Below are 25,177 nucleotides of genomic sequence, written 5' to 3'. Positions count from 1 at the left end.
TGCCAGTCTAATTCCTAAGTTACCATGGTCCATGATTTTACCAAATGGTTTATAGCAACATACTACATACATTGGTTCCCATCTGGACTGCTTTCTCATATCATTAGTTCCCTCCCTGCCTGCTACCCAAACACTCAGCCACTGCAGTATATTTAGTTGTTATAACAACACCCCGTTTCCTTGTACTGATCTCCATTTTAGGCTTGTCAATTCTGCTTCTCACTATCAGAAATAATCATGTTTTGTTTCTTGTTTCTGTTTGCTTATTACCTGCCCTTTCTTAATAATACATAAGTTTTATGAGTTTAATGCCTATCTTTCATCACTTAATCTTCTGTACATAGAGCTGTGCTTGACTCATAGCACACACTCAATATATAACTGTTAAACATATGAATAAATAAGTAGTTTTCTTTGCTCTGTTTCACAGCCAAGATTGTATACTGGGAACTAAATATATGTCTTGTCAGTGTCTTACATGACCATAGTATAGGACCTTGGAGGATCTTATATATACATACAAAACAGTAGCAATCTACTGTATCCTTAGTAACAATATATGTGACCTTTTTGGTTCTTCACATTAAGTGAAGTCTCATCAGTGTAAGTAAGATATAGTCTTTTCTTTTTCTTTGCCAATAATTTAGTGAGAGACCACTGCCCTGAAACATTTTTACATAACACCAAAAATGCCTGATCAACTAAGTAATATATTTACTCAATCTTTTGTTAGAAAAAGACCTATTTCATAAAATGAGTGACTGAATTGATTACATTTCCCATGGTTTACAAGGAAAGAATCTAGTTTGGCTAAGATGACTTAGAACTGATTTTATATGTTATCCTTCACATCTATTTGGGTCTGGCTCTTCCTCACTATTGATTGTCCTTCCTTTTAATTCTTCTCTTAGATGGCCACACTCTGATTCTAAAAATCTATATGATTTAACACATTAAAATGGGTTAGCACAGTTATAGATCATTAAGTTTCAAAGACTATTGTTAATATCAATTCTTGCTAAACAAAATACTTATATTTTCTAATAAAATATGTACTAAAGTTAAGCACACAAATCTGATGAATCATTCACTTCTGTTGTTGCTGGTGGTATTGGTGGTGGTGGTGGTGGGATCATTACACACATTTTTAGTGATTACATGGAAAAATATACAAAGAGTCCAAATACATAAGTGAACATATTGGAAGAGATATTGCATACCAATGGCAACACAAAGGTTTTCATATTTATTTTTAGACACTTTAAAGCATAGGTCAGATTAACTCCTGACATAACCCCATTTATTAAACTTTGTCTCCTAGTTCTAAAGACATGGACATACATATGATTTCCATCACCAAAAGCTATTTTGACATCATTGTGATGGCCTACTGTACTTTGCAAATTACTTCATCTTTCTTACTGTTTTATGATTCTTCCTATCAATGCCATGTCTCTGATAATGTCACTTTGAACAGTGATTGCATAAATGCTTAGAATTACTGATAATTTCCACAGACAGCATCTTGTAGTGAAGGGAAGTAGTATGGGAATATTTTTCTATTCTGTGCCGATGTCTTACAATGACTGATTTCCTACAAGATGGCTTTTTTGGCATCCAAAGAAAGGACTCTAGTCCCAAGAGATAACTCTGTGCACAAATTAGAAAGGAATGAAAAAAGTTTCCTAAAATAGAACTGCATTGGAAGATGCATTCTGTCTCAACAAACTTCTAAATTCCAGTAATCTCTAATTAACAAAGATTATAACTCCAAACACAGAATTTTGTGAGGTAACAGACATACAAAAGCTTTTTGTCTTGAAGATTTTTATATTACTTTGTTTGGGTATTATAACCTGAAGGGAATAGAAACCACCTATTTGACAATCTATTTCTTAGTCTAATTGCTTACAAAGCTGAATTTACTTAAAATATTGAAACTCTAGGTTTAAAAATAAATGATTTAGAAGAAAAAGAGGAAAAAAGGAAGCAAGTGGAAAATACAATAAAGAAGGAGAAATAAAAAGGTTTTTGTACTGGTTACAGCTTTATATTTATTTTATTTCATTTTTTAAGGACTATTAATAAGATTGACTCTATGTCAGGTAGCTAGAAACTTAAAGCCTATATTTTAAAAACCAGGCCCATAAATTTGGACAGATACTGTTTTAACAATGATTCAAACAATAGATAGACAGAAACTTATGTGTAATGATTATATATATATATATGTGTGTGTGTGTGTGTGTGTGTGTACACATATATATATGCACTACATATATATATATATGTATATATATATATATATATATATATATATAAAATGCAGCATCTTTTTAACTAAAGTCAAAATGCTCTTATGCATTACCACTTGATCAGAAATTCAAAATGTACTCTAAAATGCTAATTTCCAGAAAATATAATGCCTAAGGCAATTTTACAGTACTTATGATTTGTGCCATTACTGTCTTACTTATTATAATTTCAAAAGATTTATAGAACATTTCTAGTCATTCTTTTTAAGAAAACCTGAACATGCAAAATTTAAGACAAGACATTCTCTTTTTAAAAAGAATATATTAATATATTTTCATCTTTATTTGGAGAAGAAAAGAAGCTGAACATTTATTTTATTGCAAATTATTGAGTGTGCACAACATAAACTTTTGAGATTACTTTATACAAACTTAATCTTGTCATAATTGTTATTGTGAATCTGATCATGAAGGATAACATTGAGTCACCCATTATTTTTCCTGGTCCTGGTTTTCTCTTTGACCAGGCTATTTCCCAGGGTTATAGATAAACCCTCTCTAAATATTTATTCCTGAGGAAAAAATCTGCTCATTACCAATGTGTGTGTATCGTAAGTGATGTAGATGAAATGGGCAGGGGAAAGAGATTGTGGATGTGTTAATCTGGAGTAGAATCAAAGGCTCGTAGCACTTATGGACTAGAGTTTTCAAACTTAGATGCCAGTAGAGGCTTGGAAGGTAATATAAATGGATTGAACAGGCAGGTATAATTCAATAGACTGTGGTGAACATGAAAGCCTACACTCTCTCAAAAAGAGAGAGCATCTACAAAGGTCAAGCAATTGTTTTCCTGCTGAAATGTAGACTAGATATTACCCAAAATTAGTATAGGGAGAGATGTCAGAAATAGTTCTTTTACATCAAGTTTCAATTAAATGTGGGGATCTCATTCAAATTATTGAGCAATGTACAAGCCATACAAAATACATCTCTGTGTTGGGGCACCTGGGTGGCTCAGTCGGTTGCAGGTCTGACTTTGGCTCAGGTTGTGATCTCACAGTTTGTGGGTTCAAGCCCCACATCAGGTTCTGTGCTGACAGTTCAGAGCCTGGAGCCTACTTCAGATCTGTGTCTCCCTCTCTGGGCCCTCCTCTGCTCACACTCTGCCTCTCTTTGTCTCTCAAAAATAAATAAAAATGTTAAAAAAAAATTCAAAATACATCTCTGTGATCTACCAACAGAGATTTAAGCCTAATAATAGATCTTGTGTAGAAATCAGAAATTTGCTATAACAGAAGTCTACAAAAATTTCTTTAATTGAATTTTTTAATGTTTATTTATTCTTGAGAAAGAAAGATTGGGCACACATGCATGCACACTCATGTAGGGGAGGGGCAGAGAGAGAATCCCAAGCAGGTTCCTCTATATCTGTGCAGAGCAGAGCCCCAAGGGGGGCTCCATCTCAGTTGGTGAGATCATGACCTGAGCCAAAATCAAGAGTCAGATGCTTAACTGACTGAGCCACCCAGGTGCCCCTCTTTAATCTAATTTTAGTATTTTCAACATTGTTAAATTATGGGCCCTATCATTTCTTATCATTTCATATTTGTTAGCTTTTTTTTTTTTCATTCATTTATTTGCCTTTAGGCTTCTGAATACTCCTGAGATTATGACCACCATTGGTCCAAAAATCCCAATGACAATGTTAGTGACCACTCATCAGTGGAAGAGAGGGTGGGTGTAAGATTGAGAAATGAATGGAAAGAAGAGATTTAACAGATTAGTTGACAGGTTGATTCAGGGAACTGCAACAATCCCTCTTCTCTGTCAGGAGTGGCAACTTTTCATCCATTTGGGTATCTGTAGCTATGTGGAACAAAAACCTGAATTCATGTCATCAATGGTGTTTTATGTTAAAATAGCAACAGAAAATTCTAATCTAGGCTATCAGTCCTAGGCAATAGAACAAAAAGAGCTGGAAGGAACCAAGTCCAAAATTTGGGTAGAGAAACAATAATTTTTGAAGGCAATAATTAGCAGAACAGGCAAACAAAAAATGGCTAAAAAATTATTGTACATAAAATTCAGCTACTGGTGGAACTGGTTTCACTCTACCATTTCTCTCCCCTCCCCCTCCTCCACACCCCCACATGGGCTCTGTTTCCTGCTAAATTACAGAATAAATTAAACTGGTTTCAGGACAGAAGAAACACACTCAGGGGATAGTTCTGACATGGCTACAAAAGGTAACATCTTTATGGCAGATCAAGTTTTGGCTTTATTTCTGTTCCACCTTTGCTCCCTTGAACTAACCTTGTCAATGGTGAGCCATTTCTTAGTCACTGAGACTGCTCTTGGAAACAAGTTGGCTTCCCCTCAACCCAGACCTTTGGGAGACAGCTTAAGCAAAGGTTCTGTGCCTCAGGCAATGAATCTCATCACACTGTTTTCTCATTTAGAGTCATTCACTCCAGCTAGCTTTGCCCTGACCATTTTAGTACTCAGCTGACATGTCAATTGTGTCCTATGCTGACAAATGTACAGATGTTAGCTCTTAAGCTGCTATTGTCTCTTGCTTCCAGCCTGAGGTTTCCAAACAAGCCCACGTAGAAGGCTGTGAAGACGAGCCTTTGAAGTCATTGAATGAAATACCTTATTTTTTTTCCTCAGTTATCTATTTACAGTGTCATTGAAGTCATTGAATGAAATACCTTATTTTTTTTCCTCAGTTATCTATTTACAGTGTACATTCCACATACTTCTGTTTTTTTTTAATTAAAAAAAAATTAGGTTAAATGCAGAATTTTGATTCTGTCCTAAATGGCAGATACATTAAGTCATTGGCATTCCTTTTTGTTTGTTTGTATATGTTATCATAATGTCAGATAAAAAAGAAACAATCTGGATCTAGGGAAAGAGAAACTTTATTTGAAAAAAAATACTGCAGTGGAGTGGGGGGAGGGGATGAATTATTGTAGCAGCAGGAGGGGGTTATTAGGAAGAGCTTCTAATCATGAGATCTGCCAGCTTCTCAAATGTTAGCCAGAAAAAGCCCTTTTCTTCAGAAAGAGGAGTAAACAAAGCTACAAAAGGGTTGAGCTTTGAGGAAGAGGATGAGCAGGGGTGAGGTGGTCTGACAGTAGAATGTTTTATGCAGAAGTCTGTCTGTTCTCAGGATGGAGACTATGAAGAGGGGTTATATGTAGGCTCAGGCTAAGGGTAGATCAAAGTCCAGAGGACTGGGAGGAAAGAAAGGTAACCAATTTGGCTATAAGCATTTATCAGTGGGGACAAAATAGTACATCCAATCATTTATGAGGCAAAGAATGGGAATTTGGAAGGTCTGTGTCTGGCCTTGTCAGAGGTGAACAAGTGGAACATCTGTTATTTTATATAAGTCAAATGGGGAAGGGTGGTTCCTTGCAGTAGGGATGGAGGGATTGCCTAATCATTGCTGCTCTCTAGACTCACAAGGCCCAGATAAAATTCACCATCATAAATAAGAATTTCACAGTAAGGTACAAAGAGAATGATAAAGAGAATCCAAGTTCAAAGGATTAGAATCCCATTGCGGGGGCGGGGGGGGGGGGGCAGGAGGAGATTTCCCAATATGATAAAGCTCAAGAAGGTAATCCATACCGATAGAGCAGTGGTTCTCAGTTGACAGTGATCCTTCACTCTGTCCTCTGGGGCATCTGGAAATATTTTTGGTTGTTGCAAATGGAGGTGAGGGTGCTACTGGCTGTTTTACATCCCCCATGAAATAATTAGCCAGCCCAAATGGCCAATAATGCCAAAGTTGAGAAACTCTGCTTAGGGGGAAAAATACAAGTTAGAGAACTGGATAGTTTGCTGCCATTTTTGGCTGTGTAAATGGTCATAAGTAGCTAGTTTGAGCCTCAATTTCCTTATATATTAACTGGGACAATACTATTTATTTCATAGGGATTGTTGTGAGGAAATAAAACCTGACACCTACCACAGTGCCTGACAAATAAAGTCAGGTAGAAAAAATGAATTGCTTATGCATTTACCAATTCTCCTTCTATTTACTTCGATCCATTTCTCACATTGGCTCTTCTGGATTAACTCTTTTAGTTATAATTCATTTCCCATTAATTGAGAAGAGAGGTTAGCCATAAGAATCTGGGTTTGGGAAGACAAGGAACAAAGCTTTAGTACCATCAGGATTAGTTTGATGACCTTAGGCAAAGCAACTTACTCTGTTTTAGTTTTCTTAACTGTCAAAAGGATGAAAGACATTTTCCCTTATCTGTCTCAGAGATGAAAATAAATGACTTAATAGGGAAAGCAATGGCTTGTCCAGAAGAAGTGATCAATAAATGATTTTTGCTTCAACAACATGTGAAAGCACTTTCTGAAGGTATGAGCATTATCTAAATTGAGGGACCTAAGTGGCTATTAAAATTTATTTCACTATAATTTATTTACCTAGTCTTTTGTTGATATGGATTCTCTTTAATTTTTTTAACTTCTATTTTTATCATTTATCATTTATTTTTGAGAGAGAGAGAGAGAGAGTATGAGAGGGGAAGGGACATAAAGAGAGGGAAACACAGAATCGGAAGCAGACTCCAGACTCTAAGCTGTCAGCACGGAGCCCGACGAGGGGTTCTAATGAACCACGAGATCATTACATGAGTTGAAGTCTGACACTTAACTGGCTGAGCCACCCAGGTGCCCTAAGTTCTATTTTACGTTAAAGAAAAAATCTTTATAGATGAGTCTCCAATTAAGAGTGCAAAATTCCTTCCACATTCATATCCATTTCTACTCAGGATAGTTAATTTCTCTTAATAGTTTCTGAATTTTATTTGAGTTCTGTCCTTTAATATACTTAAAATAAATATTTTGATATTTTTCATGATTTACTAATTTTTTTTTAAATTTTTTTAATGTTTATTTATTTTTGAGACAGAGACAGAGCATGAGCAGGGAAGGGGCAGAGAGAGAGGGAGACACAGGATGTGAAGCAGGCTCCAGGCTCCGAGCTGTCAGCACAGAGCCCGACGCGGGGCTTGAACTCACGGACCGTGAGATCATGACCTGAGCCGAAGTCGGATCCTTAACCGACTGAGCCACCCAGGCACCCCCATGATTTACTAATTTTTGACAGTATTATTTGATTCCAGTCTTTGAAAGATTAATCATACAGTGACTTATCCAACCTTGTATCTTTTTTCCTTTCTCCCTTAAAGTTTATTGCTTCTATTATTATTTTAAAATTTCTATGTTTATCAATTTCACATTTGCAATGTAACTAGTTGTGTTCCAGTTTTACCATGGGTTGATTACAAATATATAAGCACAATAAAAACATTTACAGTTTTTGAATTATGTAAATATTTTAAATTATGTAACTATGTAACCCAAATACTGAAACTAAAACTGTAAAGAAAGAAATGTAATCTTACGATACTGAAATTTTAATGCTCAAGAATATCCTAACCATTTGCATCTAGTGACTTTTCCTTTCTATTCATTTGAGCTTACATATATATATAATTTCATGGACCATTAATTCATAATTATCTTGTCATTTTCTTTCTTGTCTACTTAAAAAAAAATCGCTGTGCACGTTCCTATTGCATTTAAGTTTCCCCAGGTAGCAGACTCTGAGACAGAGATCTGTGTTCAGGAAATTGAACTGATTGGGCCCTGCTTCTAAGGATCAACATGGTGTGGGATGAGGGGAAGGAGGATGGATTGAAAAAAAAAAGAAAAGCTTGTCTGTGAAGTAATCCTAACAAAGGCCTCACATGATCTCATGAGGATTTCTTGACCAGAAATGCTCCTTCAGAATTATCCAAAATCAGGACAAGGATATAGGCATTGGGTGTGTGTTACAAGGAGGCATGAGGTTGGGACAAGATTGGGAGGTGGGTGGGGAGGAGACCAGCTGCAAACTGTCAGCAGTCCAGCAGCTGGGGAAATGCATGCTCAGACCTGAAAGGGGTCTTAGCCAGGGAATGAATCCAGCAGCCCCCAGTAGGATCCAAAACAATCTCTAAGGAGTCATTTTCGTATGAGGTCCTTGAACATTTCAAATACTGGATTTGTTTTTTTCTTTATGCTTCACTGAGAATTTGTCTGAGTTGACTCCATTTTCCTCAAGTTGTATCTTTATTGTCTTTTCAGCAGTAGTGTTCTTATCAGAAATTGATCTGCCAGCAGATTCTCGTGGTACGTTGTACCTCCTTTTCTCCCTATGGAAGGTCATGGAATTTCTCTTTACCCTATGAAGTTATGTAACTCATCAGGTATGGGTCTTTTTTCATTCTAGTCAGCAATAGAATATGAACATTATCTTCATATTATAATATGAAGATGTATCTTTCTTTACCTAAGACCATCTTTATTTTATTATTTGTTCCATTGTTTCTTAACACTCATCTCCATTCTTTTCAACTAGGATTCCTATTCGATGATTCAGTAAGATCTAGAGTCCTGGGTCTTTCCTCCATGGGAAAAATCTCTCCTTTTATTATGCTTCCCTTTGTCTTTTGCTCTTTTTGTCTTCTGGGGCATTTTGTCAATTTTTCTCTTTCAGATCAACAACTATATCCTTAGTTTTGCTCATTTTACTTTTCCTTCTATATGCTGACTTTAAAAATTGTCTAGGTACTTCTTTTAATACTTTTTTTCTTTGACAGCAGTCTCTTTTATAAATACCGTAAATACTTGTTTTCCTCTGAATACACTAAATATATCTTGTAGATGTTTTCTTCTGTGTATCATTTCTATTTCTGCCTAGTCAGCTATATTTTTCCCCACTGTAGTATTTTCTTTAATATTTTTTTCATGTTTGGTGATTGATGATTCAGCGTTTCATGAATAAAAACAACTCGTTTGATTAGTATAGGTTGTTTTCATAGGTTTACTCTGCAGATAGATATAAATATTTTTCCCTAAGTGACTATTAAATATGCATGGAGTATGCATGTATGTGTGTATAACTGTGGGCTAGGTTTTATATATACATACATATATATATATGTATATATATGTGTGTATATAGGTATATATATTTTATGTGTGACATATTTATATATAATATTTACTTATAGAACTATATGTTAAATATATAATAGTTTGTATAGTTATATATTTTATAAATGCTATATTTCATGTTTGTTTGATATGTTTTACATGTTATGTTATATATGATTTATACATTTGCATATATATGAATACATACACCTTTTTCAAATACATATTTATATTTATATGCACATATATACTATGAGTCTGTGTGTTTGTTTAATCTAAATGTCCTGAATGGTTCTTCTGTCCCCAAATGTCTCCTCTGTTAGCCTCAACTTCTCATTATTTTAAATATTTTCATAAGGTATATTTTTGGTCATGTTTTTTGTTCTTTTCTACCACCAACCATCCCAGCTTTACTTCTCATCCCCAATTCTACACCCTGGCCCAAGGAAGACATTTCCAATCTGATTAGTCAGCATTCAAACAATAATGAAGTCATGCTCCCTAATGTTGAGTGTGCATTAAATCATACACATCCACCTTCTCTATCTCTATTTCTTTTCCATCTCTTTTCTATCTTCCTTGATGTTTATATGTAGGTGGAAGATCTCATCAGGGGCCAGGTTTCCAGAACTGGCCATCATAAGCTTCTTCTCATCTTTACTTTTTTAACTTATGTGACCAGTCTGAGGGTGATAAGTTCTTGAGGTAAAGATTTGGGGGCAACATAAATTCCCATATAGGCTACTAAAAATTGGACTTTACCAGAGCTGTGTATTAGGGTATCAGGCTTTTGTAGAGCACATAATAATGTGTTTTGTTTCCTACTCACTATTATTCCTTTTGTGTATTGCCCTTCTAAAAACACAGACAAAAGAAGGTATGATAATCAGGAATTTAATGTGACGAATACCTTACCCTAATTCCTGATAGTACCCATTCATTTGTTTTCCTAGGTCTACATGATTCCATTTAAAATTATAACTATTAAGAATAAATCCTATTGATAGGGATGCCTAGGTGGCTCAGTTGGTTAAGGGACTAAATTCGGCTCAGGTTATGATCTCACAGTTCGTGAGTTCCAGCCCAGCGTTGGGGTCTGTGTTGACAGCTCAGAGCCTGCAGCCTGCTTCAGATTCTGTGTCTCCCTCTCTCTGCCCCTCCCCATTCTCTCTCTCTCGCTCTCTCTCTTTCTCTCTCTCAAAAATAAATAAATGTTTAAAAAATTTTTTAAAAAGAATAAAACCCATTTATCAGTTAGCTTCCACCAAAATTTTTTCTCAGACTTTTACTTACAATCGATCTTCTTTGTGTGCCACCAACCACGACACCCCATCTTCACCCCAAGCCCACTCGGATTACTGCATTTTCATTGTAACTCCACTTATTTAATTTCTCCTAGGAGAAAATAAAAGCACATTTCAATACAAGTGAGTATTTTTTATACTGATAACACTGAAGAAAGCTAGTTTAAATAATAAAACTTCCTTCATATAATTTTTGCATTTTATCTCATGTTAGTAACAAATTACTTTTGGCATGCCTTTCTCTTGATTAGGGGATATCAACGTGTTTCTAATTTGAGATTTATAAGTGTAGTGTTAACCCATTGGCATAGATTAATTCCTTGATTTAACTAGAAAGCTCAAACAAGGGAAGTGGGACAGAAATGGTTTGTTAAGAATAAAGAGGATCCAAAACATCCCACTACCTGCAAAGGGCAGTCCTTAGTAACTTACCACTTTGAGAAGAGGTGAGCGGCATAGGGCAGCACGCAGTTACAGGTACATGTACGTGGTGGGTGTGCATTGAGGAGGTGGGATGGGGGATTGGCAGAAGATGTTCTAGAAAACTGTTCCTTCTTCACAGTTTTGACAAGAGCTTTTGTTGTTCCCCAACATCACTGTGTGGAGAGGTAGTGGGACCAGAGAGCATTATTTGAATAAATGACAGAGATCTGGGAAAAGAAGGGTGAATGACCTGAAGGCAGAAAGGTGTGAAGAGGCTTGCCTGGGCTTCTGAGTCTGTCACTCGGTTGCTGAGGCAACCATTGCTAGCATAAAAATAAGGTCCATTGTTACCTTTATGGTTGTGTTGAGTTGTTGGAGGAAAATTAGAAAAGAATTTGGATCATCCATTCTCAAGAGACCCATTTGAATCATCGAAGCTTAATGTCATTTGTCTGTATCTCTTTCAACTATGCATTCCACATACCAATTTGCTTAAATGGTGGATGCACATGCCAAATCTAATTATCCCTTATCTCACAAAGTCATTAATCATTCCTATCCATTATTCATTGACTACCGATAGCTACTCCAATCTTTAGTACATGAAACTTCAATATGCATTAGAATACCGTGTTTATGAGTGGCATTTATTTCTGAAATGTACTGCATGGCATTTCTTAGTTAGATGAAGGATTCTTGGCATGGAAGCTGGTGGTGTGTTTTATGTTGCTCTCCTCATAATCTATAAATATAATAAAATAAAAACAGTATGCTAGAGACAATTGTGAAGCTGCTGATAATTATTCATTGTGATGTTAATTAGCACAGTGGAGTGGAAATGTTGTGCAGCCTAAACAGTATCCAAGAATTTCAAAGCACACGGAAGAGAAATTGTAACTTATCAAAAGTATCAGTGGGGAATGATGTGAGGGGAATATAGGCCTAGTTAAAAGAAAAAAAAATAGTGTGAAACAAGGGTAACTATAGCATCCTCTAGCTATTTAGCATCCTCACAATTCATATTGCCTTGTATGTATTTTGACCTTTTGTGTTTGAGTGATATTGAAATACATGCAAAGATCAAGTTCAAGCCCCTTTTACTTTCACATACGTAGTCTATTGCATAGCAGAGATTTGAACTCACATCTCATGACTGCAAACCAGAGCTTTCATCCATGGACACCAAGGGATGTGACCAAAATTTTTTCAGTGCCTCCTACATAACCAGTTATGTAACACATATTATATTACATATGTAATACATATTATTTTCACTATTGAAAAGACTATCTATGTTAATATCTCTATTTATATCTGTAACATCTATCAATTGATCTAGGAAGAGTCAAGGCACATCATGGTTAAGTATCTGGCCCGGGTTTCCTAGATAACAAATGGGTTTGCCAAGATTTGAATCCTGGTCTGTCAGATTTAAACAATAATCTGACTATTTCCAAACACTCTACCTTTTGCTGGCTTCATATAATGCTGGACGAGTAAGAACTTGCTCTTTCTTTATAATATAAACTAATGTTAAGTTTCAAAGATTCTGTAGAGAACACTTAATCCAACTCTCTCATTTTAAAGGTGATAAAATGGAGAAGGTTACTGCTTTGCACATATATATAATTATTGTTAAGGTGGTTTTATAAATTTTTTTTAACGTTTATTTATTTTTGAGACAGAGAGAGACAAAGCATGAACGGGGGAGGGTCAGAGAGAGGGAGACACAGAATCTGAAACAGGCTCCAGGCTCTGAGCTGTCAGCACAGAGCCCGACGCAGGGCTCGAACTCACGGACCACGAGATCATGACCTGAGCCGAAGTTGGCCGCTTAACCGACTGAGCCACCCAGGCGCCCCGTTAAGGTGGTTTTAAAGTGTAAATTTCCTAGCTTTTAATCTTGTTGATACATCCCCTACAATACCACAATTTACTCTTGAGCTGCTCATAATTGGAATATCCTATCAACTTTTCCTTTCATTTCTTCTCTTTCTAGCTAAAATCTTCGTATTGTAACATTGAGCTCATAACCTTCATCTTCCATAAACCTTTACCAAATTTCCAATGCATAAAAATTTCTCTTTTCTTGGAATTAACATAACACATACATGGTATAATTAATCCACTCTTACTTGCTGTATCTTTTTATTTATCCTTCCTTATTATCACTCATCCTTTTAAAAATATGTTCAGATCTTGTCCCACCAGCTAGACAGAAAGTTCTGGGAGAAAAACTTGGACATTCCTTGTAGCTCCTCAGTCTTCTCAGTATATTGACTTTGCCATGGTAGGCGCTGAGTCATTATTTGGTGATTGCTTGATAAATTTTGGTGATGAGAGCAAATTATTTGGTTTATTTGCAAGGTACATCAAGTCAAATAATATGATCTTTTATCATTGAAATGAAAGAAAGAAAAGAATTATAGAGGTTAAAAATTCACTGTCTGCTACCTCAGAGGTGGAAACTCAAAATAGCAATTTTACCAGTCAGCTTTTTCTTTTGTGTGCCAATAAGCTCCATATTTCAATATGCATTGCCTGAAAATAATTGCTAGTATTTCTATTTCAAGGTGTGTCTATATTTCACATATTTTTTCACACCTTTGGAGCACTCACTTGTACACAGTTTCCTGAAGAGATTTTGCAAGCTTAACATATGATGAAAAGGAAGATGATAAGGACTGCCCTGATCTTGTTAAAAAACTTACGGTGGTATGAAAATATATAGCTACAATTAGAGGAGCTTAAGAGAAGGGGGAAGAATGTTCTTTCTGTTCTCTTCTATAAATATATATATATATATATTGATTTCCTCAAACACCTTCAGAGTAACCATGCTGAGGGGAGGGTGGAAGAGCCTGGAGGAGAGAGGAAATACTGGAATATGAAATAAGACTAGATTCCCAAATTCAAGGATCCTCAAGGGTGGCTTTTCAGGGGTGATTTTGCCAAACAGTAACTTTTGTCTTAGCATGCCTTCCTTCTCTGGGATAGATTCCAATTTTGATAAATGACTCCAGCATCCAGCCAGTAGCTCAAGCCCCAAACCTAAATGTTACCCTTTATCCCTTCCTCTTTCTCACCTACTACATCCAATCAACCACCACTTTCTGCTCATTGTCTCCCAGATATGTCTTAGAAGTCTTTCTGCTTTTTTCTAGTCTACTGCTATCACAATAGTCTAACCAACACTGCGTGGGATAAGCTTAGGAATCCCCTAGGCTTACACCAATGGGTTAAAAAGGCTTAAAGAAATAACAGCCATAAAATGGTCACACCTGAGTTTGGGTAAACTAGATTGGCACCTCAAGAACAGGGGTGCAAAGGCACCCTGAGAATAGGCAGGTGCAAAGGTGCCAGGTATAGGAAGGTGCAAAGATCCCCCAAAATAGAGAGGGGCTGCAGAGTCCCCGGAATAGAAAGGCAGAGGCAAAGGCCTAAAATAGTTACAGCACAAAGGTGCCCAATACATAGGTATATGAAACAAACAAGATTAGATATTTAGGGTGGAAGCACCCCCAATTTAGTACTATAGCAGAAAAGCTGCTTTCACAGGAGGAAAGGACCAAGTTAGGTAAACAGGTAAATTGGGCTATAGACTGCTGCACTACAGGTGTAGCAGCCCAGAGCGGAGATGATTAAGAAAAGAAAGTTGACTTGTTAACTCTGAGGTTATTTCCCCTGTCTCATCCCCAAGGCTAGCTAAGATAAACAGAGGTGCTACCTCATGTCCACTGTAAACAACCCTCCTTCTGATTGCCCAGCACCCGGATTTTGTTTTGTATTAACCCAAACCCCTAACCCCAAATATCCTCAAGACCCCCTTTCCCTCATATCCACAAGTTAATGTTCACAGATTCATTGTCCCTTTGTGCACGTCCATTGCCATGTTTGTAAGAATTCTGATCCTAATAAAAATGGGTCGAGGACCCTTATTCAGGGTTCTTGTTTTTTCCTGGATATTAGCCATGTCTTGCTTTTAGTCATGCGTCCTGCTTTTTTGCTAAACAAGAGAGAACTTTAGACCCAGAGTCTACAACACAACACCATCTCTTACCTAAACTATTTACTCTTTCAAACTAATTTCCATCTCTTTCTACCATCAAATATGTAGAGAGGTTAAGATTGCTATAGCTCCAAATGAGCTTCTTTGATTGACCCCTACACACCTCTCCAGGCACATCTTTGCCATTCATGTGTTGATTATCTGATCTCTAGAACCACTGGTTAATTCAAATTTCTTATATATGTAAGACTCATTTTGGTCTAAGCTTTCATATAAGCAGGTCCTTTTACCTACCTTGGGCTGAACCATCTCATATCTTTCCTTAATTCCTGTTGTTATTTTAGAACTCATCTTAAGAAGCACTTCCTTGGGGGCATTTATTAAGTGACATTATTGTTTGACTACTCAAAACTAGATCAAGTTTCCTTTTATATGCAGTTTCATAATAACTAGAATTATAACTAATTAATTACTTATGTAATTATATGTTTTTATTCCCTTCTATCATGTAAATCTTATTACATTAAGTTTGTTGTGACAATTGGGCAATGTCTGTTTGCCCACTAGTGTCTAAAACAGTGCCTAACATCTAGCTGTTGTTTATAAGTTCTTATTAAAACAATCTATCAACCAATGGATTAGAAAAATAACTAGAGGTACTTTGATTCTATTCTTTGACTTACTAGGGCCTCATCCTACATCTACTTACCTGGAGAGAGCCAGGGACACTTTGGAGATAATCCTTCCTTATTCCCCATTTTAATTTTTTTAATGTTTATTTGTTTATTTTTGAGAGAGAAAAAAGAGAGAGATAGAGCAGGAAAGGGGCAGAGAGAGAAAGGGGGACACAGCATCTGAAGCAGAGAATTTGAAGCAGGATTGAGTCTCTGAGTTGTCACTGCAGAGCCTGACACAGGCTGGAACCCATGAACGCTGATATCATGACCTGAACTGAAGTTGGATGCTTAACAGACTGAGCCACCCAGGCACCCTCCTTAGTCCCCATTTTAGGTAAACCCACCAAGTCCATGCAGTAATATAAAAAGGCCCTCTCCACTGTTTTTCTGTCGAAAGTTCAACTGTTTCTCTCTACTGTCACTGTGGAAGGAATCCCAAACACTAACAGGAGCATTCATGAAGATTAGTTAGGCAATTTATAAAGTTGTGCATGGCTAACTGTGTTAATCTAAGGGTTCAAAATTCAAGTGGTAGAAGTAATGATATCAATAAAATACCAAGATAAAAAAAAGTCTTGGGGACCATAAACAAATATTTCTCCTCCCTCATTGAATTAAAATTGTCCCTGGGCATGTAATGTAAATAATGATAAATATTGTTAAAGGTTTTTCAAACTAACTGTAAGTAGAAAAAGGCAAAATAAAGACTAGAAACTTGGATCTTGTCAGGTGCCTTAAAACCTGACCTGTTCTTGGCAATGTGGAAAAAAATGACATTTCTAATTCAAAGAAAACCAAACACATACAATACAAACTTGGACATCAATAACATTGGAAGTCAACATAAGATTTTTAAAATTACTTAATTTCGTTGTTTCTTTAAATAGTGGGTCATTACAGATGTTTAGTTTGACTTTAAAAAATATTTCAGTTAGATTTTTAAAAAGCCGTATTATTAGACTAAGTAAAACTCACCTGTTTCATCCTGGAATTATATCTCTATTTTCACAGTGGACCTAATACAGAGTTTTGCTGAAAGGACTTCATTTGTTGAATATTTCTATTCATAAAATTTTTTTGTAGTTTACAACATCTTTGCTATTGATTAAAAGTATATAACACTTCATTCATTTCAGGTTGTTTTGTGTTTTCTGTGTTTAGGCAATCTTGATTGACTATGAAAGCTCTCTTTTTGTTAACCTGGAGTAGTTGAAACATATTTATTTAAAAGTAATATTGGGGCACCTGGGTGGTTCAGTCAGTTAAGCGTCTGACTTTGGCTCTGGTCATGATCTTGTGGTACATGGGTTTAAGCCCCACATCAGGCTCTGTGCTGACAGCTCAGAGCCTGGAGCCTGCTTCAGATTCTGTGTCTACCTTGCTCTCTGCCCCTCCCCCGCTCGTGCTCTGTCTCTGTTTCTCAAAAATGAATTAATGTTAAAAAAAATTTTAAGAAATACTAATGATATACACAGATACACTTGGCTAAGAGTTTTCAAGTGAGACAAAAGTTTATGACTGAAGTGGAAAAGGTAAGGTATATATAGAAAAGTCAGCTGTTTTGTACATTTAAAGTTCAATTGTTCTTTTTGTTCTTGTTGTTCTTGTTCAGATGATCTCTCTCATTTCTTTTTGTGTGTCACAGACATTTCTAGGCCTCTTTTCCTAACCTAACCTTTCCCTGATTACAGACATTGTGCTAATTACTCACTGTGATTCCAAGGTTCGACACAGCCGGCTTTGTTCCCACTTCTGCAAAAACACACAGCTGCATCAATATTCAGTAGGGAGTTCTTGAAAATAACCTAAGTGGCATTTGGGAATAGATCTTCCTTCAGTGGGTAAATACCTATTCAAATCAACAAAATATACATTCAGTAAGCATATTTTTGAAATGCTACAGACTTTCCAAATGAGTCTTTTTACAATGAAAGATTCATAATATGCTAATACAAATGTAAATATTATACCGGGTCACATCTAAGGATGGGAAAGTCTAGTAAGTAGAAATGCCCATTACCCTGGGGCTTCAAGATTTTCTGCCAGAAAAGATGCATGGTGCTATCATTTCCTGACTGTAAAGGAACAGGAAGTTGTGTTGTTATTTGTTTTATTTCATTTCGTGAGTATGTATAAGCACAAGGTGCAGGCTATAGAGACTAGAATGTGTTTTGTTTTACTAATATATGCTGATCCTCTTGTTAAAATTGTTAATTCCTATTTTTTAAAAGTCAGAAATTATCACATAAGTACTAGATTTCTATCTTCTCTGGAAAACCATGAGGATCTGCCTACTTTGGGCCCCATTCCTACTTGACAGCAAGAGCTGCTGCTGGGTGGTGGCTGCCCCCTCAGAAGGAGGTTGACTCTCTAGTCAGCGACCTTCGTGGACTGTCAGCCTCCCACACATTGAGGGTTAGAGTCAGGTACCATTCATCTATTGTTTTTCTAAGGTTAGAGCTGACAAAGTAAAAATTTTTATACTTGTATTTCCAACGAGTGTGGTAACATTAAACATAGCCAAATGTGGCTATATGTTTGAAGTAAAACATAGCACAAGGGTGTAGTGCAAGAAAGTAGTATATTTCCTTGTGGAAGGCAAAGAACATTCTGCGTATTTAATTTGTAATGTGTCTGTGTGAAAGACTGCATCTTCAACACCTCACCCACTCTAGCCTGCTACACAAATTTATATTAATTTACTTACCTCTTAGGAGTTTAGTTTATAGCCACTATGACATGGAGTGAGCTGACTTTTCTAAAAGAAGTGTGTGAACAGGAAAAACTGGCAAAGGATACTCCCAATGTCAACTGCATTATCTCTGGTCACATTGCATTCATGAGTGATTTTAATTTTATTTTGTTTACTTTTTTTATCCTATAAAATTTTCACCATGTGCTTGTGTTATTTTTAGAAACAGAAACAAGAATGATTTTTTTTTAAAAATGAAAGAAATGGTTTGGTCAGAATACTAAAGACATATTCCCTGTTTGTTCCCCTCTGGATGTAATTAATGCATAGTTCAATCTTCATAGAACCTAACCCAAAATGCAAGGGTCCTTATAATCAGCCTTGCCAAATTGATTTTCACTCAATCAAAACCCTCCTTTCCAGGCATATTGATTTTCTCATTGTGGCTTAAACACACCTGAACCCTGAACTGTTTCCTCCTCTACATTTTTATTTATTCTGTTAACCCTCTCAACTTCCACCCAAACCCAGAATATCTTATTTTGTCAATGCTCAAAATACTCACATCATTCAATGTCAGTTCCAACTTCTCAGTAATGCCATCCCCAGATTTCTGAAATGATCACCAGCCTCTCTAACTGCAATTGCACTTAAGTGACTATAGCAAACAGTTTAATCTTTACAACATTCCCTTATTTGTCCTCGGAGGAATAGGACTAAGTCCTTGAAATAGCAGTAGTTTTTATTATATAAAATAGTTCAATGGTTTAAGAAAAAAAAATTGAGAAATTTTAGAAACAAAATTAACCATATTTATTTACTGTAGTAATTCTCAGAGTTCTTACAATTTGCATGCTCTTCTGTTCCTATTGTAGAAGAGAAGTTTTCATATATGGCATTTTACAAACTCTTATCAGCATCAAATTCTCTTTGAGTCTCTACTTCCATTTTATGGAATACTATTCTGCAAAAGAATCTTTGGGCAATGCTACTTCATAATGTACTCTTATGTTTACCCCTTCTTCTAAACCAGCTAGCAAGTTACTAAAGACACTGACCTTGTTCTTACCACTCTTTTTGTGCTTCAGTGTCCTTGAACAGCTCTGAGCACTTGGTATGTACACCACAACCAGATGGAGATAAGAATGGCACTAGCAATGTGTTATCCATGGGCTAAGATGTTGGAGCAGTAGCAAAAAGTGGGGAGGGGGGATCCCAGATTCAGCAAACAGGAGTAAATACCTAAAAGAGCACTAGGTAATCTCTGAACATCTAACGTTTCTCTCTTCATGACACTTGTTCCTAGTCATGTCTCTTCTCTCTGGACCAAATGATTTCAGACTCACGCTTCATGTAGCTCTCCACTGTGAAAGAGGCTTAAAGAGATAAGATCTCTTCAATTCAAGGTGCAGCCTCATTTTTCCCTCTACAATTCTCAAATTGATAGAAACTTTACATCTGTCATGTCTTCTTTTAAAGATGAATGAAAGGAAGGTGGATGATAATGCATTCAACACCAGAATGAAGGGCCAGTTGAAAACCCTTCATGACATGCAAAAAAAAAATAAAATAAAAAATTAATCCAAAGAAATATTTCAACTGTCTACTTACCATCTTTAACAAGTGTTGACCATTGTTTATTTCTGAAATACTTATGTATCTATGTACTAATTATTAGCATTTTGTTTATGTTTTCTTATACTTATTAAGATGTCCTTAAACTCTCAGAGGTTCTGCCTCTGTGACTCTCCTGCAGTGTCTCTGCAAAGGAGAGGCATATGCAGCTTAAATAAGAATTTAGTACATTCTTAATGAATACATGAACTACTTGTAGACAATGCATTCTTATTGTTCCTCTTTGCCGTGTTTTTTTAAAAATTTTTTTAACGTTTCTTTATTATTGAGAGACAGAGACAGAACATGAGCATGGGAGGGGCAGAGAGAGGGGGAGACACAGAATATGGCCTGCCTGAAGCAGGCTCCTGGCTCTGGGCCGTCAGCACAGAGCCCGATGTGGGCCTTGAACTCAGAAACCAAGAGATCATGACCTGAGCCTAAGTGGAACGCTTAACTGACTGAGCCACCCAGGTGCCCCTGCCATGTTTCCCACCCCCCCCCCACTCCCTTGGCCAAACTAGGTCCTTATTTTGCATTTATGTTAATTACATTCAAAACCCATGGGCCTTGCTCATGCACTTTCCTTTACGTCCTTATTTCCCAAAGGGTGGTCAGGGAACCAGTACCACAGGCATCACCTAAGAGCTTGTTTGAAATACAGAATCGTAGGTCCAACTCCAGGCATAGTGTATCAGAATACGTGTTTAAACAAAATCCTTTGGGGACCCCTGGGTGGCTCAGTCAGTTAAGCTTCTGACTCTTGATTTCAGCTCAGGTCATGATCTCGAGGTTTGTGAATTTGAGCCCCATATAGAGCTCTGCGTTGACAGCGTTGAACCTGTATGGGATTCTCTCTCTCCCTCTCTCTCTCTCTCTATCCCTCCCCAACTTGCACTAGTTCTTTCTCTCTGTCTCTCTCTCTCAAAATAGGTAAATAAACTTAAAAAGAAATCCCTGGGTAATTCTTATGCTTACTGAAGTTTGAGAAGTTTTGTTCTATTTCTCTTTTGGACTTCCACTGTGGTCTCAGACACATGGCTTCCTGAATGGCTCCCCTCTCCACTGTCCCTGTTATCCAGGGATATTTCTTCAGCTTTTCTCTCTCCTCCTTTCAGCAAGTCACCTTGGATGGGACTGTCCAAACCACCTTCACAATTAATGTTCTGTCCAATTACCACCCTTCTATTCATATATCTTCTGCTACCACTCCAAAAATTAAAAAAAAAAAAAATTCTTAGTACCTGCCTTCTTCTAGCTTGCTAGCTCAGATAGAATGCCCTTCTCCTTCAAGATACTCTGAAGAGTGACCTACTCCACTTTCTAGGCATTCTTGGTCTTATTGTCTTCCTTTCTGCTCTGTCACTCTCCTGAAGCTTCTCAAAGTCAAAATTCCTTAAAATTACTGAACATATTGAGCATTTTCCAAACTTCAATTTATGCCCTACTCTTTAAATCTCTCTTTTGTCTCCATTTCTGTGGCATAATCCTGATCTGATTTTACAAAGACTTGGATCTTCCATTTTAATTCCCCTACCTCTGCTTTTTTATTAAATATATTGTCTACAGCCACCCATCCTCACTTTCTCCTTTTATCTCTCTACACATTTTCTCTAAGTAATATTACCTACTCTCAAGGTTTCAACTACCAAGTTCAGTGCTACCGGTCCCTTTGATGGAACTCCTGAGTTCCAGCCTCATGTTTCTCTTTGCATATTAGATATCTTTCCTTGTCAGCATGCCCCAGACTGAACTTATTTTCTCCTCCTTTATTCTACTTTATATTCCTTAGCTTGGCTGGTAAAACTGAAATGCCTTTCTCCATTCCTCCTTCCCTTTACCCTCCATATCTAATTATCTCTGAGTTCTGCCAATTCCACTGTGTTAATAACTCTCATTTCTAGCCTATGTCTCTTAGCATGTTGTTACTGACTTGGTTCAGCATTTCTTCATTATTTCTTACTTGTACTGTAATAACTGTCCCCTACTAGATTTTCTTGTTCTTCACCTGCAGGGCTGTTTCTAATTAATCTTTCTCACTTCCTCCAAAGTGAAAAAGCTTTCTTCCTCAAACTGTAGTCACCTCAATGGGTTTCTCCCTGCAGGTCCACCAAAGGCAAGGAAGGTCTCCTGAGTTTGCAACAATGTGAAAGGGACAGGAAGGTAAATAATCCAAATGATATGTAGTTTCTCAGGCAACATTTCCTTCTAACAACTATGTATAAATGAAAATAAAGCAAAAATTTTACATTGATTCTGGGTCAGAAACATGACTGCAAATTGTTCTTAAAATATTCTAGCTTCATCTTTAGCTAGTAATTCTTAAACTCCACAACTTGCTCATCAAATTTACGTGTGGTTTATTCATATACATGCAACATCTTCCTCCTTTACATCTTTGACTTATACCTGAAAATTCTACTCAGTGATAACCTTCTTTCATTCCTGAATTCTCCATCCCCAATTTCCTTTTTCTTTTCCCAAACCTACTTCTTCTAAAAAGGAGTCTGGAGACAACTTATAATTCATGGGCTAATTTTGGGAAAAGGGAATTATTCCAAGAGTTTGTGAGGGATTCCAAAATCAAAACAAAAAAGAAACCTCAAAAATCACCATTTTATGAGTCAAAAGACGGGGAGCAGGATTACTAAAAAGTTCTTTCATAATGCCAGTACCAAAATTAAAGCCTATGAAACCAGAAATCCAAGATCCTGCTAGGCAAGAGTGTATACAAGGAGAAAAGTCTGTGGCAATCACTGGTAATTACAATGAGACACTGCCTAACTCACTGCTTGGGGCTGGAGTTCAAGCACTTGAAGGGTTCAAAGGTCAGCCTGCAATGTTTATAGGAACTGGATTGGACAGGCACCATCCCCTGTCCCTTAGGTATGTGGAACAAATGTTTTTTATTACCCTTGTATCCTTTATTTTACATTAGAAAGGTGACTATGTGAGAAAGCCCAACCTAAATGTGGATGCATTAGGGTTCTCTGGGTTAATAATAAGGGTGACAGCAACTCCTGGCAGAGAGCCTGGCAGCTCCCTCAGGTGGGAACTGTCTTATTCAAATCTGTCTTCCCAGGGCCTGTCATACCCGTAGGCCCCCTATATGCATTAATATGCAAGTCTATTATTTGTAATGATCAATTCTATGTGGCTGTAATTAGCAAGAAACAAACACAGGATAAATGCAGAAGAAATTGAAAGAAATATGCAAAAGAAATATGAAAGAAATAGAAAAAAGTTGAAACACATAGAGAAAAGCTGAAAGTTGCACAGATTTGTCTGCAATGACTGTTCTGGTGTTCATCTGGTTACCAGGGTTTTCATGGATCAAAAATACAGTTACACTGGATGCCATTTGGGAAATGGGGACATTTCTAAATGTAACAACTATAGGACTAACAAAAATTAGTGTGCAAACTTGAAATTTCATTACTGTTAGAACAGTTAGAAACATTCCATCTACTCAAACCAGCAGAAAATCAGGTATTTTTCATATGCACTCGTCAAACCCTCCCAGGTGGATAGCTTTTGGAACCTGTTCAAAATGTTACCAGAGTCAGAAGAGCTAGGAGTTTTGTTAAAGAATCCCTCTATCGTGTCTACAAAAGTAAATGTATAGTGCATGCTTCCTTTGTATTCCGATACAGAAATTAACAAGCAGCCCTTTAATGCTTCATTTCCTTTCCTCAAGAACATGTAAATATAAGTTCACACATGAAAAGTGATATTAATGGATAATCCTTAAAAGTACAGATCAACCAGGGATTTCTCTTTAGGGACTTAAAGATCAAGGAACTGACTTAACACTGAGTACTTACTAGATTCCAGGATCTTTTACTCATGGGCATTTAGATGGCTTTTCTCATTTGATCTTTATAAAAACCCTGTTAAGTAGGTATTATCAATAGAAAACAAATGAGGAAAAGTAAGTGAAAACAATAACAAATGAGTACTTAATTAATGCCTAAGACTTTTTTAGACATGTAGATTCTCTATTATCTAAACCTCATTTTGCAGATGAGGCATGCTGCTCAGAAATCCCAGGTGACTTGCTTCTAGAAACAACACCTTTAAGTGGTAAAGGAGAATGTGAAGTCTTCCTAATTGACTGCATAGCCCAAGCTTCTTTCCTTTCAAGCACCTGCAATCTTTACTTTTTTTAAGAGTCTCCATTGGGATTGTCTCTCTCCTTTTTAAATGTTTGTTTATTTATTTATTTATTTATTTATTTTGAGGAGAGAGAGAGCACATGAGCAGTGGAAGAGCAGAGACAGAGGGAGAGAGAGAATGCAAAACAGTCTCCACATTGTCAGTGCAGAGCCTGATGTGGAACTCAATCTCACAGAACCATGAAATCATGACCTGAACCGAAATCAAGAGTCAGATGCTTAACCATCTGAGCCACCCAGGCACCCCTATTCGCTTTTTAATCAGATCTCCTTGCGAAGGAGTCTGCCAGATAGTTTGTATTTGCCCTCTAATGCCTAGCACTGTGTTCTACCATAGTCAATAATCAATAAACACTGGCCCAGTTGATGGAGGATCTTTAGAGTGCTATTAAGGAACACTTGTCAAACTCCAGGAACTGCTTTGGCCTCACGTTAATAAACAACTGATGATGATGAACCTTTTAAAGAAAATTAAATTATTCTCCTCTGCAAACATGTTTTGTAAAAATAAAAATTTTATTATTTGTGCTTTGGAATGTATTAATCTTAAATACAGTTTAATAACTAGAATAACAGGAATAGGATTGGAAAAACATTCCTTTTATGAGACATAACATAATGAGACATAACAATTATTTGTTATATAGATTTAAGTACAAATTCATAGAACTCCTTATAAAGAAATTACTGAAATTACTGATTGTCCTATGCTTGAGAATCCAATCAAATATCTCTTAATAGATAATTTCATATATATGCTACTAATCAGTATAACCCCCAAATAAGTGTAACAGCTTGAGCCTTATCCTCTACACACGAGCAAAGGAGATGATATTTATTATGTCTGCTCTGAATTAGGTAGCTAGCTAGGTGCACACAGACTTCCTAATGTTGATATTCCAAACAATCATATGAAATATGTGTGCCTATAATCTTAATCAGATACAGAGACTGAGTCTAGGAAAGGTTACGTTAGTTGCCCAATTCACACACCTTACTTATTAAGGCCAGAATTTA

At 36.6% G+C, this 25,177-nt stretch overlaps 1 long non-coding RNA gene across 1 annotated transcript in view; it reads right to left on the bottom strand.

Annotated features, from left to right (window-relative positions):
- The window catches only part of LOC122241372, a 29,383-nt gene extending 18,148 nt beyond the window's left edge, over nucleotides 1-11,235 (bottom strand). Inside the window, exons 1-2 of the long non-coding RNA XR_006221478.1 lie at nucleotides 11,003-11,235; nucleotides 10,560-10,661 (exon numbers count right to left, since the gene is read on the bottom strand). This is a non-coding gene — a long non-coding RNA (uncharacterized LOC122241372). The remainder of the gene's footprint in view (nucleotides 1-10,559; nucleotides 10,662-11,002) is intronic.
- Between the last annotated feature and the right edge of the window lie 13,942 nt (nucleotides 11,236-25,177).

The sequence above is a fragment of the Panthera tigris genome, chromosome C1 (genome assembly GCF_018350195.1).
Source record: "Panthera tigris isolate Pti1 chromosome C1, P.tigris_Pti1_mat1.1, whole genome shotgun sequence".
Taxonomy (NCBI): domain Eukaryota; kingdom Metazoa; phylum Chordata; class Mammalia; order Carnivora; family Felidae; genus Panthera; species Panthera tigris.
Note: the sequence above shows the minus strand (reverse complement) of the source record. Positions and strands in the feature narration are given on the sequence as shown.